Consider the following 6,245-nt stretch of genomic DNA (forward strand, 5'->3'; position numbering starts at 1 on the left):
GCCCAGAAAGAAGCTGTCAACATTGGTCAGAGCCAGAGGTCATCAATGCTTCCTGGCTGCCTGCACTTGCTCATGTACTGCTTCCCCACCCTCGACCTTAATGCCTCCTCTCCCACCACAGACTCTTGGGGCATGGGGTGGAATCTAGCCAAATGAGAAGATAAAGGCATAAGGTAACCAAACCTTCCAACCTTGCCACAGGCTACCAAATTGAAAGAGTCCTGGACTGGGAAAGAAAGATAGGCTTTTTGATATAAAGTTCGGAGGTTTTAAAGTTCACTCTCGTCTAAATCTGTGCTATTCAATACAGTAGCCATTAGCCACCTTACTATCAAATTTAAAATAACTAAAATTAGGGACACGTGGGTGACTCAGTCAGTTAAGCATCTGACTTTGGCTGAGGTCATGCCCTCGCAGTTCAGGAGTTCAAGCCCCGTGTGTGGCTCTGTGCTGACAGCTCAGAGCCTGGAGCCTGCTTTGAATTCTGCATCTCCCTCTCTCCCTGCCTCTCCCCTGCTTGTGCTCTGTCTCTCTCAAAAATAAATAAACATTAAAAAAATGTAAAAAATAATTAAAATTAAACTATATTAAACATTCAGTTCATTATTCACACTAGCCATATTTCAAGCACTCAGTAACTACACATGACTCCTTTATTAGATATGCAAATACAGAACATTTCCATTAGCACTAATTACTAGTATTAATTACCCAACTGAGAATGTTTTCTTCTTTGTTACCAGAAGTCATCAGAAGACATACCAGAGTATAAGCAGATACATATTTCATAAAGTAGGGATAAATGAGCAGAAATGGAGAAGAATAGTTGATCTTCTGATTGCTTTCTATGAGTTATAGCTCTTCAGCGTACCAGCTACACACACACACACACACACACACACACACATATAGACACATATGTTTATACACACACATACATATATGCAAAACTCTCTACCCTACTTAAAAGTATCCATCGTTATTTGCAATAATCAAAAACAAATGTAGTTCCTGTACATCTATCTAACTCCATATTCATTTTTTTTTCTAGTTAGACAGTGATTTTATTGCGTGAGTACAAAGTCAAATTTCTGCAACCAAGGCAGAGGCTGTGGATGACTCACATTTCCAGTTGTGAGATAGACTCGCGTGGTCTTATAATATTGACCCAACCGGTAAATACAGCTCCTCATCAGAATCAATCGGAATTTAGCATCCTGATGTTTTCTGTTCCTCTCAAGAGGCTTTCGAACAGCAACAGGTTTGTTAGTCAAATGGTAGAGATCCTCAGGAAGATCAGGGGCAAGTCCCCCGGACTTAAGAATTCTCAACACGTTAGTGCCTGTCACAAAACGTACTTGTGCAACACGATGTGAGTCACACAGGATCACACTGATTTGTGAAGGAGTCAGGTCCTCCTTGCCCAGTTTGTAGATCTACTGTCTCGCGTCGTCAGATGTGAACTCTAGCCAGGTGGGGACGCTGCAGCGGTAAGGCAGAGCCCAATGGGATAGGCCCTTTCTGGGATCGTGCACGTGACTCACGATGGTAGGCAGTCAGGCAGTGGTTAAAAAAACAAACAAACCAAAAAAACTTTTTTTTTTCTTAGAAAATTTCAGGTAGAGCGAGAGCCAGTAACGCATTTAAACCAAATAAAATGATGACATTCACAATGTTCTAAATCTTTGTTCCAAATTTTACAAATAATCCCCCAAATAAAAATGATACTTAAATGTCAATATTATAAAAATATTGCTAGCGGATTGAAAATTTGAAAATTATTTGCCAGTCTATGCTCTCAAGCTTTTGTGAACTTGATTTGTCTTAAGTGTTATAATAATCTAAGCATTAACATGAATAATTCAGGTGCTTGAAAATCTTGGATCCTCATGACTTCTATCAATCATCACAGTTTTCTTTTTTGCCATGTGCATAATCTAGAGAGAAGGTGATTAGATTTAGTCTGCTTACCAACAGATTTGTTTTCTTTTCATCCACTACTTTCCTAAGATGTAATGTGACATATCAAAAACATAAAATCATATGAAATATTTCATCGTAAACACCAAACTACAAAAAAAAATTCTTTGCACATTACTCCATGGAGAAGTAAGTGTAATTTTTCTGTTGAAAACATATGGCAAACTCACAAATAGTGCTTTTGCAGGTGTTTTAAATGGGAGTAACGTTGTTTATAAAATCTCCAGGAAAATGATAGCATGTGAGTGCCAGTGACGCTAGAACACTTCAAGTCTAATCCCTCCGTTAGCAAGTGTGGAATTTGAGACCCACGGTCCCTTGAGCAGCAGTCTAGAACGGGAACTAGAAATGTGTGGTTTAGAATGGGAAAAACGAAATTCATGCGCTGATCCCGGTATGTATTTGCTGGCAAATCTAGGCAAAGTCACCTAACTTCTCCAGGCTTTATAATCTTCCCACATAAAGTGAGAGTAATCATAGAATACCGGCCTCTTAAATTTCTTACAAGAGACCGATTATGACTGTAACACATACAATTGATGTTAGCAATCATTTTTCTTCTCATTTGGTGTTTTAAGTTTTTCTAGGATCACCTGCTTAAAGTCATGTGGCAAAGTGGATGAAATCATAAGCCATTCATCTTCCTCTGTGTGTCCTCAGCTCAGGGATGCCTCATAAGTTGGCAGCCAAGGGTCAGCCCTACCAGGCTATTTTTACCAAAGCAGACCTTTAGTGTCAGAGTACATACGATTAAGGAGGTGTCCATTCTCGGCTACATTTGCTTCCAGAGTCCTCTTTCACATTTGCCTGGCTGCCCTCAGAGCAAAAAAAAAAAAAAAAAAAAAAAAAATGTCGTAGCCCTCACCCCAAGCCACCTCCATTTCCTTTCTCCAAATAAGTGATATATGTTTTTCAAAGGAAAAATTCATCTTATATATGATTTTTTTTGTGTAGGACTTTGGATATAGACATACACTATGCTAGTCAAAGGTAACCTGGAGCCAAATCAATATAAATAGAATAAGAAAATGGAAGAATCAAAGAGTTAACCAAGAACCATTCACTAAAGTGCACAGACTGTACTGGGGAAATAAAATGAAGAAGAGAAGGTATTGGAGCTGTTCTAGATTTAGCCTCCTAAGTACATAATGAGTCCAGATATGCTTCAGGCAATCATCAGTAGACATGGCAAGGGGCACGGATTTGTCATACAAATGAGGATGTATCACCTGACCAAACACACAGAGGTGCAGTGTTTAAGGGCAGAAAACTCCAGAGTTGAAGCGGCAGCCAGTGTGCAAGCCCCATTGCCTGACACATCCTAGACAGTGTATGAAAATCTGGCTGGCCTAAGTATCAGATTTGAGGAGAAGGGCCCTGGTCCTAAGGCTCTAGGGTTTCTATACTGAATGATAGGGGGACCGCCAAGCTCTGCTTTTCCATAATCAGGAGCTGGAATCCAAGTTCTATAGTTGGTCTTTACTCTGTTGTTATGCTTCAGCACTGAGGTACAGATGGCCTCCAGGCCTTATGAATTTTAGTTCAAAAATTGTCGTTCCTGCTTTTCTTTTAATGGTCCTGATATTTAAGAATGAATGAACACTTTCCAAAACCCCAGACTACAAACCAAATGTAAAAGAAAGATAATTATTACACTTTTAAAAGTTATCAAATCCATTATCTACATCAAGTTGCCATCCAGATCATGGGAAAATAATTTCAATCCATCATTGGTTTTTCCCACTCCTGTTATGTTATGTTTAATTCTTGAGTGTAGTAGTGTCATTGTATCAGGGGAAAAGAATGACTTGGTCCTCAGAGTTATCACCTGTTTGGCCTCTGATGCAATCAACATTCTTTTCTCTGGTCCTTGATCAGCAGTTTATCCATATGGCTACTATACAAGCCCTTGGCTGTAGAATTTTTCTAGCCAATATTTTTCACTCTGGATCTCAGTGGTTGAACTCATTTAGGAGCAAGGAAGGAGATGGGAAACAGGAAGCTTCTTTCCCATATGTCACAGGAGCTAAAGGAAACTCCAAAGTGTTTTGTATGGCCCATCCAACTAGATCTTTTGTGCAGATATCTCTTATTTTCTTACACAACCAGGCTGTAGGGAATTCTGTTTTTTTTGTCTATATTGTGTATAAGTTCATGGCTTTTTCTAGGGCCTTTGACTTCCCTAAATCCTAATTAGAAGATTAAAAAAAATATAATCCAGTAGTTTTGCCCTACAGGGCATTGTCAAGAGACACTTTTGAGTATCATCATTAGGGAGTAATGGCAGCTAGAAAGACGGGTCCAGGGATGCTGCTAAACATCCTTCGATGCATAGGACAGCCCCATAATAAAGTATTCATCAGCCAAATATATCAGTAGCATCCCTCTAGAGAAACCCTCATCTAATCTCAGGGGGTAGAAAAACCTAGTCCTGACATTACAAGTTGCATGTGCCTTGACACACTGTAGTCCAATTTTAAAGCTGGGCTTTGGAACTTAGAAAGGTTTGCTGTGGTTCAGCCAATGTAACTTTCATGAGCCAATTGATGCTGAAAGGACTAACCAAACACTGTTGGGAAATATTAAGGAAAATAAATGCATCCACCTTTATGGAAAAATATATTCCACCATGTTAGGAGCTCCAAACTGGTAGGTAAAGCATAGCACCAGAAAATAGCTGACCATTTTTACTTAAGAGCTTAGGTAGGTAAGATTCATTCCAGAACAATAGGCTCCCTGCTAGACTCCTTATACTCACTTTGTAAAGGAAAAAGAGTAATAGAACTTACAGAAGAAGCCAAGACTTTAGGAGATATTATTTTTGGGATAAATGCATTTGCATTCCATAGTTAGTAGCAAAATTGGATGATTTCCACGTAAAAGGGCAATAAACTTACTGGTCTTCAAGTTAAGTCTTTACTACTAACCCTTAGAAAACTCAGTATCGGAAAATACATAAAGACTTGGAAGGCACATCCTACATGGTTGCATTATATTCCTTTGAGCTAACTTTACATACAAATGACTTGCTTCAAGAGTCTTGCCTCTTGGCATCTTGGGAGCCCCCCAACAATATTTTCCTCTAACTCATATGCTCTCTTCCAAGATCATCACTTTGATTTGACATCAGCACCAATGCGCCATACCTAAAAAAACTTCCACTTCTACCATGAAGTCATCACTTCATACCCTTTCATTTCACACAACATTATTGCAACAAATCAAGGTCTTCAAACTGATCTTGGCTCCACAATTCTCCACAATACTTCCTGTATCCAATTTACTAGCTTTGATTTCACAATTAATTTCTACAATTACTGGGTCTATTGCAACTATTCGCTCTTTTTATACTATGCTCATCTCAGTGTTGCTTTATTCCCCAAATTACCTTGATTACTCCTGCAGCCACCGATCACAGCTGAAAGAATACCACGTCAGGTTGACTGTTTATATTTATGACCTTAGGCTCAGATGGAAACTAAGACTCATCTAGATATTCTATTGTGTTTTCTTTAAATATTTATTTTCCACTTTCCATGGTGAGTATTTCATATCTTCTATGTTTCATACCCATATTTCCATCTCACTCTCCCTCGCTCTGATGGCCTTGGCTCAAACTTCATTGAAAACACCAAAAACCTATCTTGCTGTAAACAAGCATATTCCCTATGCTCTTTATTTCCATGACTTATTCTTCCCACAACTAGAAGCCTATATCTCCCCCTTCCTGGCACCTATTTTGTCCAGCCATTTCCTGCTCCCTCCCCACCTGGCAACCATCAGTTGGTTCTCTGTATTTATAGGACTGACTCTACTTTTTTCTTCATTTGTTTTATTTTTTAGATTCCACATATGAATGAAATCGTATCGTATCTGTATTTCTCTCCATTTGATTTATCTCACCACTTAGAGGAATACCCTCTAGGTACATCCATGTTGCAAATGGCAATATCTAATAATTTTATAGCTCCATAATATTCTATTGTGTATGTATGTGTATGTGTGTATATATATACATATATATATGTATATATATATATGTTTATATATATATATTCAAATATTCAAGGATATTTGAGTTGTTTCCATTTTTGACTTTTATAAACCAACCTGCTATGAATAATCATGTATAGGATTTTCTATAAACATAGATTTGAATTTCATTGGGATAAATGCCATAACACATTTAAAAGTTAAGGAATTAATCAATGATTAATGCTTTTGGAAATAGAAGATTTGGGGTTTCTAAAAACTTATTAGCCATG

At 38.2% G+C, this 6,245-nt stretch overlaps 1 pseudogene; it reads right to left on the bottom strand.

Moving 5' to 3' along the window:
* Window positions 1-1,083: 1,083 nt before the first annotated feature.
* LOC106969144 (40S ribosomal protein S13-like) lies at window positions 1,084-5,915 on the bottom strand (annotated as a pseudogene).
* Between the last annotated feature and the right edge of the window lie 330 nt (window positions 5,916-6,245).

Source organism: Acinonyx jubatus, chromosome A1 (assembly GCF_027475565.1).
Source record: "Acinonyx jubatus isolate Ajub_Pintada_27869175 chromosome A1, VMU_Ajub_asm_v1.0, whole genome shotgun sequence".
Lineage (NCBI taxonomy): Eukaryota > Metazoa > Chordata > Mammalia > Carnivora > Felidae > Acinonyx > Acinonyx jubatus.